Below are 13,810 nucleotides of genomic sequence, written 5' to 3' on the forward strand. Positions count from 1 at the left end.
AAACTGCATATCTTTGAATCCACAGTCGTCTACAACGAACAAATTTTGAGGCGTATTGCATGGGTCACAACCTCTTTATTCGCACATGCTGTCTGCTTTACCAATGTTGTCCGGCCTGTTTACATTATTATCTAACATAAACTGGCTAAAGATGGTATAAAAAGTCCATATAACATTACACATACTGCATTAGAAGGAATAAACCCTGGAAAAAGTATCAATTTACAGGGATTTCCGTGCTTTACCATGTTTCACCAAGGATTTCCAGATTCATGTGTATGCTGTCCCTGGGCAATGTATACCCGGGATTCATTTGAATTAATGAGTGCCTTCAAGTAAAAATACACACTACAGACAAATGAATAGCCGAAGTCACTACACCTTTTCTATCAAAGGTAAGCGATGTCTGGATGCCAGAATGAATGAATTTCTTCTTGCATCAGATACAAATTATTTAGTGTAATTTGTAATACGTTAGAACATGTTTATTACGGAAGTTTTTGTATCGCCATACAAAGTGAAGGAAAAATAGTTGAGTGTAGTAGTCTAGTCACATACCAAAATTTGGCTGTGTATAATTCCAACATTCAAATTTGCTAATGCTGTACCTGTTAATCAATGTAATCAGTACTTATTCTTTTCAGTTGCTGTATAATAGCTTTTAATATAAATTAATCATGATGTCGAAAATACGCTTCTGTATTATAAAAAGAAATAAAAAACATTTGTAAAATAAGAATATAAACATTACCCTGTTCCGGCTTTTGCATAAGGAACGATCGTTTAAAAGTCGATAAGATTTTTATTTAAACGAATCGGCCACGTGTAATGGGTTTTTAACATACAATAAAATGCTTATCAGTCACCGTGACTAAAGGGAAAATTCGATGATGTGTGCAAACCATTCAAACACAATGTACTTGTCCATATATTTTTAATATGTTAACAAATGGAAAATTAAACATGTTAAAAATGATATGCCTTTCTTATAGAAACTTTGCATGGCATTCCTTTGACACAGCAATGGAGCTAGTTCAAACGAAAGCATGTCTTAAATGTGCTCGTCATTTGATAAAATAGTTACATACGATATTGAGGCTCATGCATTTGCTTTTACGGTAACGCCAATTTGTACTATAAAACACAATATTGGGAATATTAAATATAGTGATGCTTTATTTCGGAAGCATGCTTACACATTTCATGAAATCTCAAATGACTGTAAACGAATATCAACTTTGATATAAATAAGTTGTATTTATTACTAAAAAAACTCGCTTATTCGAATCATGACCTAAATTGTATGCTCATAATACTAAATGTATACAGTCGAATAAATATGTTAAATATGTGTGTCGTGCTGATTTTCAGATAATTATAGTTCCAATCGTACGTCGACACATACTACTCTAATCATCCGAAATGAAACGAACAATTTCAATGTGTCATGCTACAACCCACACAATACCAGAGCTACACGCACACATCTAGAGATCCCATTTGGCTGTAACACTACAAAATCAGGTATGTGTATGGTTTGTCGAATTATTATTCTCTTGGCGTGTGTATATTCTGTTATGTATGTCTCTCAAGTTTAATGCCCCACACTTGTAAGTGTATTGCCTTAAGCAATTATTTTAATATTGAAATACTCACATCTAATTGTTACAAGTCTTTAATATTAAGGCATATGTTGCTTCTGACCGCTCCATGTCGACCAATTTTACCGAACATCAATTCAAAATTCCCTTTAATCGATAATAAATCGAGTGGGGTAGATGTGTTATAGTAGATTGAAACTGTTCGTTAATCATCAGGTATGTGCATTCGTGCATGGGTTTTTCTAACTATAATTCTTTTGGCATGTGGATGTTCTGTCTTTTATGTCTCTAAGTTTAAAGCTGAACACCTGTAAGTGTTTTTCCTTAGGCAAATATATTTGATATTGAAAATAACAACATACTTTTTTAACAACTCTTTGATACTAAGACACGTGTTGCTTCCGACCATTCAAAAATTTTCAATGTTACTCAACATCAATTTGAAATTGACTTTACTTGATCATAAATCTAGTGGGATAAAGTTGGCATTGCACAGTAAACCTGTTCGTAAAGCAAAGACACCCTTACTACGATTCTTTTAATGAGGTTAAATTCATTTAGTACATAGTATTATTTTTTATTTCGCCTACTTGTAAATAGAAATAGTATATGTCATAGCAGAAACAAACATGGTATTTAACGTACAAATGACAATATTAAATATTTTAATGACCGAGAGAAACTGACGTCATAATAGACGCCGCCGTAAATGTCATAATGTATATTGCTTACAAAATAAGAAAGCTATATGTAATCGCATTCTTAAACGTCTTATATTAAAAACTATACCACAGTATAATCATGGTACAAATCGCACTGGTAGCAACCATACTCAGTTATAAAGTATATATTTGTCTAAGTATATATAGACATGCATGGTTAATATCCAATTTCACTGAAGGTAACTTTGTTGCAAATTTCAAGAAAATAACAGAAAAATTGCATCCTTTTTTGTTAAAGCAGCACACAAATACTTACTTTTTAACGGCAGGTGGATTATAAATCCTATAAAATTATGCAAATAAATTAAATCGCTTTTGTTGTTTCTCCTTATCACTAGCAATACATTGAGTTCAAATTTCAGAGTACAAAGTACATATCATATAAAAAGTGAATTCATACTCAAAGAGTGTTTCACAGTGCATACCAGTTCTAAATTCTCTTCATTAAAAAGTCCTCATTACATGGAAAAAATACCTCATCTTTGCCAATTGCAATAATCAGGATATGACAAGAGCTTCTAAAAGATGACAAGCAGCCTTTATATTTGGTACAGTCGATCAATTCCTTTTTAAACTGAAAATATAGTATTGAAGTTTTCGAAATGTGGCAGTCTTTCATTATACTGGCAACCTAAAAAAAAATTATAATATTGATCACCTACTTTAAAACAAATTTATTTGAATAAACAGCATTTTGATTATTATATATATAGTCAAATAAATAAAAATAGATCGATTACATAACAATGTTTTCTTTATGTTTATGACCTATACTATAAAAACAAAAAACATTTTAAAACATATTCGGATCTACCAATCACGACCTTCATTTACAAATATTTAAAATATCCATTAGATTCCGATAGATAAATGAACTTGACCTCAATATCCAAAAACTGCATCATTTCAAGCAGTCTTATTTACGTTAAGATATCGCCTACATGCATTGATATGTACGTTTTCAAAAGATCGATTACATAATCATGTTTTCTGCATGTGTATGTCCTATACTAAAAAACAAATAAGCATTGTATAATGTAATCGAATCTAGCAATCACGACTTGCACTTAAAAATCGTTACCAATTTGTAATATATCCCTTAAATTCCGCTATAGATAAATGAAAATTACCTCCATCTCCCAAAACTGCATCATTTCAAGCGGTCTGATTTATATTAATATATAGCCTACATGCACGTTGTGAAAAGAATAATTATTTTCCGGGACCGAAATAGAAGACCCATATAATGCCACTGAACACAGATAAGAGTCTAAGACTTTTGAAGAACGTTTTATTTAGGTCACAATTGCTTAGGTATCAACACGTTTAAAACATGTAAATTTTTTCCTGTTTTATACAGTTAAATACAAAATTATACAACAAAAAACAAGAGCATTGGTATTATTTATTTGCTACACTGAAATCAGCAAGTGAGCATATCGAGAACTATTACTTTCGCACAGGTAACGGATGGTACGAACTTAACTTACTTTCATATAAATATAAGGGGCAGCTTCAAATTATTTTAACAAGAAAACTTTGTTTGAATTAGGTTGTATTGCCTCCCTTTTTTACTCCATATTCAAAGTCGTAGACATATAAAGAAGTGTCATATCAAAAAGAGCTAAAGGATCCTCTTGATGAGACCAAAAACAAAAAAGTATATTTACTGGATTCACTGTTTTCGACCCTGTGTTTTATCGAAATTCAACACATTTAAAGGGACCGTCAACCGCGATTGACGAAAAAAGAAAAGTTGTAAAATACCGTATATTTTATTAGTTTATATTGATTAAAATATCACGACTGGTATATTACATTACTTGAAAAAAAGTTGTTAAATTTTCATATTTTCAGTATATTCGGTAATAAATTTGACTGGGTACAGGTAGAAGGTGACTACTATTAACTATAAATAACGAAAGAAGATTGATCATCATCGTCACGTGGTAAACACAGGAATGCAAATTGTGCATACGTAGTGAATTGTATATATTTTATATTTAAAATGATCAATCTACTTGCGTTATTTATAGTGTGTATATCGTCAGGTCACCTATTTTCGCGATGTTCTTTCGATTTCACATAGCGAAAAATATTACCGAATATACTGAAAATATTAACTTTTTTCACGTAATGTAATATACCATATATTTTTTCACTCATCTTGTATATGAAATAGAATTGAAGTACATGTCTTTAGGTGGAATATAGAACTTTGTTGCTGGAAGACAGTTTAAATTTCAGTAAACACTATATTAATATTATATCAAAATAAAATACAAATCGTCAGAATTTGTATTAGTTAAACCAGTTATAAATTGTCATGGTGTTTTGCTCGATAAATTAAAATGCATTTAAAATACTAACAACCCATACATGAATTAACAATTTGACAAACAATTTCATGTAGCTATAGCGACACACATGTTAGGGAACATTGTATCAACAATACTCATTCATGAAGTTATTAAGCACGCATTTTAATGACATTCTAATCGAATGTAGAACATGTCAGGGGTTTTGCGTATTTGTCTTACAAAAGCATTATCTTAATTTGAAATAAAATAATACTTTCGGTGAACGATACGATTATTTTATTCACGAAAGGTTATAGAGATAAAAAAAATCAATAATTTATCGACATTAACCAAAATCCTCCATACTTTAAAGGAAACAACTATTTTGAAAAATTCCCATTCATCTTTAAAATAAACTTAATTCACAATATTTTCATATATTGTAACGATAGTACTAATACTATTGAGAGGACACCAGTTTTCTAAATAGTTACTGACACCTGAACTAATAAACACCAAAGGATAAGACTGCTAATTAAAATACAATACCGGTATGGTTCTTGAGCGGTAAAGGGGATCTTTCACCTTGTCCCTTATGTAACTTAATGCTCTGGAAATGTGTTCCCAGCCAGCACACCACTATCGGATAGATATCGGTAGCAAAACGGTATATCGGCAAATCGGCAAGATGTCTATCCGATGTTAATCCGTTTCGCCGCCCGATATATGTAACTACCAAAAAAGTCATTTAACATGCAACGTGTTTAATGAAATATTACAAAATACATATATTCGTAACATAAAACATAAATATGGTCAATAATTAATATACAACTTGTGCTTGTTTTTGCCGATAGCGAGCCGACAACGGCCCGTTGTGGTTGTAAATGTTTTCGTTCAAAAACGATAATTTCGTTCGGTTAAAGAAATTTTCTGGCGGTCAAGTTAAATGAGGCGTTCGAACACAAACATTGCGTCTTGCGTTTTGTTTCGGAGATCTTCATTAAAGTTCAAGTTAGTATTTGTTGATTATAATATATAATTAACTTTATTTTTTACGCACATGTAGATTTGCTCGTATATAACGTGATGGTACATGAAGAATTTGAATTATCGATTCGTAATATATATTCGCGAGGTAGTTTTTACCGCGCGTTCATACTTTGCTGTTTTCGTTACTTGTACACTCACTTTAATTGGATGTGTATACCGTTTAAATTTATTTGTACGAATTAAAAATATTTGTGTTTCGTTGTTTCATTGAAAGATTCACCACTATTGTTTACAAGACCCAGCCCTCAACAGCCAACCCACATTTCTAGTGCCATGGGGAATCGGCAAGGTTGTCTTCTGACAGACCACACGATAGTTCCAGGTTACGTACTATTCCTGAAGTTTTTTCTTTGGTTGTTAACATGCTATTTGTTTTACGTAAAAAGTACACTTTTATAACAGCATAAAGTACTAGTCAGCAGTAGTGCAATACTTTATGCAGATCATTTAAAACATGTGTTATTCTGGTGACTATATGAATTAAACTGCCATAATATTTGAGGTTTTAAGAACAGATCATCAAAATTAAATAGCACTGTATATTTGAAAAGTTATCAATAATACTTGTCCATGAAAAAGTAAGCGAATGTCATGTTTTTATAAATTAAAAATCTTGGGATATTTAAGCACATGTATTTAAATAATCATATAACAATAAACCTAAACTTGTACTTTTTCAGAAGCCCTCAAGCAAGTCTTTCTGAACACAAACAGTTACATGGAGTTTTTCATAAAAGCATTGCTTCGAATGCCAGTGGCTGCCATGAGGGAGGGTGCACCAAGCCTTTGACGATGACATCAGCCATGGCCAAAGAACATTATGATGATTAGTTAACTTTCTATATAACTGTTAATTGTGTTAATAGTTACAACTTATAAGGTTTACAATTTTAATCTTACCTTATACACTTTAAATTATGACTTTTATTGTGTCATCCTCAAAATAAGACCGCCTTTGATTCATTATATATATATTCTTAAATATTAAGGCGTTAAGTTAATATAATAACATGAATATAATTTAAAATAGTTAATTATTAAGAACAACGTTTGCCGTTATCGAGACTCGAACCATTGTATGTCATTATATTGATTAAACAGTTATTGCTGTTACCACTCGGCAATCCGGACTGCTATACAAAGTCTGCTTTTGATACTTTATTTATATAAGTGATGTACGTGTACTGTTGTTACACAATTTAAAGGAATTAGCAGAAACTAGCTACTCTACAAATTTTAACGGAATAAACAGAAACAAGCAATTCCAACATATTCAATCGTTTCGAGTGTGTAACACTAGTTTCAAGTGTGTAACACTTTATAATTTTATCAATTTCAAATGATCACTATTCATAAACTAAACTTGATTTCCATCATCAGTCTACGCCATACAGTGTCATTTTGACAATCTGTGAACAATGCCCTTCTAGGCTTTCCTTTCTATAGCCAAATTTGCATCAATATATATTATACAATCTAGTAACTTGTAACTTTTGCTATTTTATGATAAATGGGTTTTAATGAAGAAAATGATGCAGCCAAATATAAAATTCTTAAACAAAATGTTTCAACTTGCAGTCGTTGGCTAAATTTGGTGAATGGCAGAGTTAGCCCTGCCCTTTTTTGCTGTATATTGTTCCAAATAGGTAGTTGAGATTAGATTGTGGGTGAAAAGTGCATTTTTATACTAATTATGTACATTTTCTTAAAATTGATTGTCCTTAATTCCTGTTTCATGCAAGCTGTGTGTTATACTTAGTTACATACAGTCGCCTTTTTATACATTTTATACATCAGTACGTTTAATAGGTTACTTTTAAACTGCTAAAAATTAATATTTTTAATATATCAGCAGGATTGTTTTATTCCTTTTTGTATTTAATCCTGTTGTTGCCTAAAGAAGGCACATTGTGTCAATATATTGCTGTTTTTCAATTTCAACCATACCTGAATATTTGTCATGTAAAAAGGTTTCGATTAAGTTTATCAAAAGTATGCATTTTATCATATAGATTAAATATTGAGACAGGTAGATGGCTAGACCTGTGTCTATTCCATTAGATCAAAGAAAGTGTATTTATTTGTTGTAAACTCGAAAATGAGTTTAATTTTATTCTTGAATGTAAATTACCGGTATATATGGAACTGAGATCAAAATGATTTTTTTTAAATATATTCAATTGTATTACAGACAAAGACCAAATATGTACACATTTGTCGAGCTATTTACATCAATTAATGGGCTATAAAAGTCTCTATAACACTCAAAATCAACGAAAATTTCATAAAGTATTTTTTCAAATAAAGTTAACACCTAAACAATCAGTGTTTCATATTGGTATAGCCACAATTTCAACGCAAGATGTGGTATGATTACATAGATTTTTTTAGATACAAAATGCTCATTTTTATTTATTTGTGACCAAATTTATTCTATTTGAATTTCCTGCCAATATATCTATTCATACAACACACAAGCACCATGTTAGTGTTCATGTGTTGTATGACTAGATATCATTGCGGGAAATTAAAATGGAAAAACAACGAGCATTGTGTATCTACAAACATCTATTTGACTTGACCACATCTGGCGTTGAAATTTCGGCAATTGCCATTAAGGAACACCAATTTTTAATTGGTTAAGTTTATTTTAAGAAATATTGTACGAAATTATCGTTGATTTTAAGTAGTAATGTTACTTTAATAAAACAAATTTGGCCGTTATATTTATCACTCTTCAGGTTCAATCACATTATTCCTTTGTACCATCAACTTAATGTATTCTGATGTGTTTTGTATCGCATATATCTTCTTGTTACTGTAATTGTATTTGTTATGTACAGCATACATAATGTTGTTACTTACACATTATAAAGTGGGACACAATGTGGACTTTATGGATTGTTTGCTATTTTAAAACTGTAAAAACATACTTGCTGTCAATTATACTTAAACACCTGTATCAAGAAGGATGTAATATAATCTATGTTCTAATCTTATCTTCTGAATTGCAGTGTAGTAAGCCTCAAGACTGTTTATTGTTTCGTTAAGGATTGACAGTCTAAACGTGGCGTTAATAGACTACATTTAAATAGTTGCGATTATTTTATTTATTGGATAGTATCATATATTTTTTTTGCTTTACCACTGTCGATTGTATAGAATAGGTAGTCTAAAAAAGGCGTTAACATCAGTTTATAAACATGTAATTGCTATAAAGTATAATATGATACATGTTCTGTATATTGTTTTACCCCTTAAGTATTATGGTACAGTATAAGAAACATTTCTTCATCTATGTTTTTCTATTAAGACTCTTTGAAATAACAGATAATTTAAGAAAACTATTTATCTGTGATTGCATTGAAATGTATGTTAAATATGAAATACAATTGATATCCTACACTGTCATTAAAATTATCAATAATTGTAGTACTCCACTTTCAATTGTTTGTCCATAGTACATTCTGAAGATAATTTAGATTTTTATATGGTTAAGATTTTAGTTGCCATATTTAAATTGTAAACGCAGATGTATGATATATGTGTGTTCATATGTTTTCTATTTGTAAACACTGATGTAAAACTTTGTCCACTTGGGTTGTTGGCCTTCTTGGTAGAATTTGTAATAAACCATAAATCTTATATGGTGAAGAAAAACTTCATTGTAATAAAAATAATCATGTAAGTGAATAAATAAAATAGTTGTTTTAATGTTATTATGACATAATGCCTTTTCGAAGTAAATGTTTATAAGATAAATCAGTGTTGTTTGTTATATACATGGAATGGAGGATGTTACATAAAACCGACGACGGGCCGACGACAGGACGATAAGCAATTTTGCCGATATCGGACCGACGACGGGCCGATAAATAATGTTGCCGATATCGGGCCGATCAAATGCCGATGGGCAAGCCGATTGCGGCCCTACATCGTTTACGATATCGGCCCGATATAAAAACTATATCGGGCCGACGGCGGCCCGATATAGGTTTGCTGGCTGGGTTAATGAAGGGTCGTGAACCCTACCGCTGACGAGTACTCGGAGACGTGCTTGGACACATACATTTATCAATTGGACGTTAAACAGTTGACAGTAAAACAAACCATCAAAATATATTCATGATTTAAATAAATAATAGTCAACATATAGATACAAATGTTATTGTCAACAATCAGTCGTTTGATTATTTCATATTCAATTAGAAAACCAACAAAACCTGACCATAAGGCAACTGAGAATAAACTATTAAGAGAATTAAAATGTAATGCCTAAAACATATGTTTAATTTTATTAATAAAGTATTACCTGTATAGGCTTGTGGTTGTATGCAAGCTCTTCATTCCCAAAGTTCATTTTTTCCAGCTCTTCAACAGGATTCATGCCGTTTCTTTAATTGTGTTTGCGATATGCTGCTTTCCTTCTGCATCTTGATATCGGTCTTTAAACTTCGCTTGCTATGATGCATTTCAGTCTTCCTACGAATTTTAAATGGAAAATATATCAAGAAAAAAAGTCAAATCTTCAAAATGATTTCATGAGGAAAACAACACCCTTTACTTTTGAATTGGGAGAAAGCTTAAAGGGATTGTATTGAAATTATTACTTGAAATATTTTCACAATTGAATATAAATAATTGCAATGCAATTGTAACGTAAACATCAGATTCCCGAGGGCAAAAATATTTGTTTGAGTTAAAATTCTTTTTACCAAATAACTTTTACCTGGTCAACACGCTAGGTAAGATATCTTTAACCACTGTACAGGTCGAGTTTTTGCTAGATATGTCTGTATTTAGCGAGGATATGTTGTTGGTTATGCAAGTTATTACACATATCATCATATACATGATATTGGGTAGATAATTTCTTACTTATGATAAGTTGATAACAGCTAAAATAGAAAACTAACACTAATGAATAGGACATGTACAAGTGCAATTAAAAGCTCTTGCAAAATACTTTTCAGGGAGGTGCTGACCTCAATCAAGGTAGTGTTTCATAAGCTGCTAACCAGCCTTCCACCATCCGTTTTCTGTTACGTATTGGAGAACTGTCTCTGATAATGAAAATACAGTTGAAAAGACATATATGTAAATAAGAACTTCCCAAAGGCGCATGTCAAATTTGATCCAATCAAATAGATATATCATAGGAGCATCTATTGACTTGCGATCCAAAGTGTCATAATATGGCCAATGAAATTCTCCCCCTCTCTCTCTCGAGATAACCTCTAAAAAAAGGAAATGGTGTATTTCTTATTGTGGACAGTCACATAACTTGAATAAATAAAACTAATAAAATAGAAGTAGAAAACGTACTTGCTTGCATTGTTTACCCATGCCATAAGGCAAAGATTCCAGCTTCTATAATGAAATCAAACGAAAAAACAATAATATTTCCGTTATATTAACAATTCTTTCTAAACAAACAACGACGAGCGACACATGCGGCTTATGGGAGCTTACCGATATACACTGATTACAAAACAGTAACATTTATTGATTTCATAATAGTAACGGTATATACATTTATTTAGAAGTGAATACTTTTTTATTGACACTGCGGCATTTTATGGACATGACGTTGCATTTAAGGACGTACGCGGCAGTTTAGTTTTACGCAAATTTGTTTTGACTGTAACACCGGTTGCGCAATAAGTGTATGCTTTTTGGGATATTCGAATAAAAACGGGATGCATATTCAATAAGGGAATGATACCAAGCAATAAAGTATTATGAAGTTTAGAAAATTGATAAACAATGTGTAGCCCTTTAATAACACAGTAAGAATCGACCATCATTCCTGCGACTACAAAATCCTTTTTTATCGCATGTTTGTAACAGCAAGCAAAAATCTCATTACGGAAAACAGTCAATACTTTCTTTTATCTGAACATGTTTGTGTCGCAAGTTCGACTTTTTTTTAAACGGATAACTTTCATCAAATTAAGCAATTCCTAATTGAATCATCGCATATTTAAAACATGCCATCAAAGTATATGTGTTATATATAAAATATAATTAAAATCGTTATGCACGTTTTATGGTATGCTTCAAAATAAATCGGAAAACTTTAATTTCTCAAGCAACGGCTCAAAATATCAACTGTTATGTAATGTTGTTTGAGATAATTTACTACATAGAATATCTGATGAATCAAATTATTCATCCACGACGCTCTGATACTTCTGAACCATGTGCGGATGTTTGTGCATGTTGCCGCACGTGTATATAATACTTGCATATTATTTATTTTTTTCGTTTAATTTATTTCTCTCTTACCAATATGAATCGAAAAAACTAAGATTGTGTTTATTTTTGATAAGCAATTGATTAGAAAAAACATTGATGTACACTAAGGCATTTACATGCTGGTCAATCGTTATGCAAAGTATGTGAACGTACGTCGGTACCGCACCTGCAACCCATTTATAATACACACATAACGTCATATTACACGAAAGCAATGCAATCTAAATCTTTCTACCTAAATATAGTGAAACCCTTTTTTATTTTTGTGACACGCTGAAATACTTAAGACAATACATGGGATCACGTGTAGCATTAGGGAATTTGATGAGACCCGTATTCTGGAATGGGAAAACAACAGCCTTTAAAATACAAGTTTTATAATGAATTCTCAATAAGATATATTTTTCTTAACATTTGACAGAACAATGACCCGCATTATATTGAGCAAACAGGATCGGATATTTATTCATTTAGTGCATTTTCAGTCGTGATGTGTTGGAACTTAGCATTTGTTGTTTGACTGCGAGTTGTATTTTGAATTGTAATAGTGAACAAAATAACCTGGTGACTTAGTAAATTTCCCCCTCTAAAGGCGGAGGGATATAGAATTGGCATTGTCTGTCCGTACGTCAGTTCGTCCGCCCGTCTGTAACAAACACAATGTTGCGGGTATATCAATTCAACAAATATGCTTGTTTATCTGTTTTCTTATTTCTTTTTGATAACCCACGTGCCATTTGTGTAAATTGGAATGAAATATGTATGCGTGACGGTATTAAAAGTTGAAAGTAAGAAATTATATATTGTTTAATTTTCCAATTAACTTTGTTGATATCCATTTTTTTCATTTGTGTGCTCTGTTTTGTTCTTAAATGCATATTTGCGATGTGAACTCACACGTTGAAATAGTCGTTTAATTCAAAGCTTTATAAAACAAATACACCTGTCACCCTCGATTTTTATTTTATTTTAATATCAGCAAAACATAGATCAAACAGTATGCTATATGTAACAAAAATAATAAAAACTACCGCGTACTTTCTTAAAATGTATTCTGTACTTTAAAATATCTGAGTCATTGTAGATTTAAAAACAAAATACTGATTTAAGTATTATTACATTACAGTGGCGTATCGACAACTCATAGATTATTATAATTTAAAAAACTCATTATAGATAACGAAGTTCATGGGTAGTGAAATATTGCTTAACATATACGCCATAATTGCCTTCTGTAGTATCTCCATTCACATGCAAACTTGTTCGTAGTATGTAAACGTATTCCTAAAAATGCAAGACTTGTGTTGGATAAGATTTTTATCGTACACGAAATGTGAAGATAAAATCGTTTTTTTATATATATTTTCCTAGCAATTCCAATAATATGGTGCTGCGTTTATATACATTAATTCATATAAATGATATGCCGTGAATTGATGAAGTCGTATCAAGGATCACAATTAATACCGTTGATATGCCCCTTTAAGTGTATTGCATACGTATTGATTTTAATTGAATACTTAATGAACCTAATGTAATGATCTCGATACACATCTTTTATAATTTGTATTTTCATTACACTAGAGTTGCGACGCCTTAAGGGTTTCGCGGGATGGAATGAGTGAGGGCTAAACAATGTGGGTAAGAAAATTTTGGGTAAGAAAAATGTGGGTACGAAAATTATGGTGACGAAAAAAATGTGGGTACGAATATTTTCGGTACGAACAAATTATGCCAAAAATAAAAAAATTTGGTGCGAAAAAATCATTTGGTAAAAAAAAAAAATGAGTACAAAAACAAAATGTGGATATGATAATTTTTGGTACGAAAAATTTATGCCAAAAAAAATTTGGGTACGAAAAAAATGAGCTTGGGA

The 13,810-nt window shown here is 31.3% G+C and overlaps 1 protein-coding gene and 1 long non-coding RNA gene across 21 annotated transcripts in view; both read left to right on the forward strand.

The window, feature by feature from the left end:
* LOC127867266 (interferon-inducible GTPase 1-like) overlaps positions 1–13,810 on the forward strand; it is a 175,945-nt gene that overhangs the window by 99,893 nt on the left and 62,242 nt on the right. For 18 of the 20 annotated variants that reach the window (XM_052408309.1, XM_052408297.1, XM_052408295.1 and 15 more), the window contains one exon: positions 1,372–1,524. The exons of the other annotated variants lie outside the window; for them this stretch is intronic. The gene's annotated coding sequence lies outside the window, so the exon portion shown is untranslated. The remainder of the gene's footprint in view (positions 1–1,371; positions 1,525–13,810) is intronic. 20 annotated transcript variants of the gene reach the window in all.
* LOC127867287 (uncharacterized) lies at positions 4,876–9,484 on the forward strand. The gene is made up of 3 exons (XR_008043419.1): positions 4,876–5,637; positions 5,891–5,998; positions 6,357–9,484. It is a non-coding gene; the product is annotated as an uncharacterized LOC127867287 (long non-coding RNA).

The sequence above is a fragment of the Dreissena polymorpha genome, chromosome 2 (assembly GCF_020536995.1).
Source record: "Dreissena polymorpha isolate Duluth1 chromosome 2, UMN_Dpol_1.0, whole genome shotgun sequence".
Taxonomy (NCBI): domain Eukaryota; kingdom Metazoa; phylum Mollusca; class Bivalvia; order Myida; family Dreissenidae; genus Dreissena; species Dreissena polymorpha.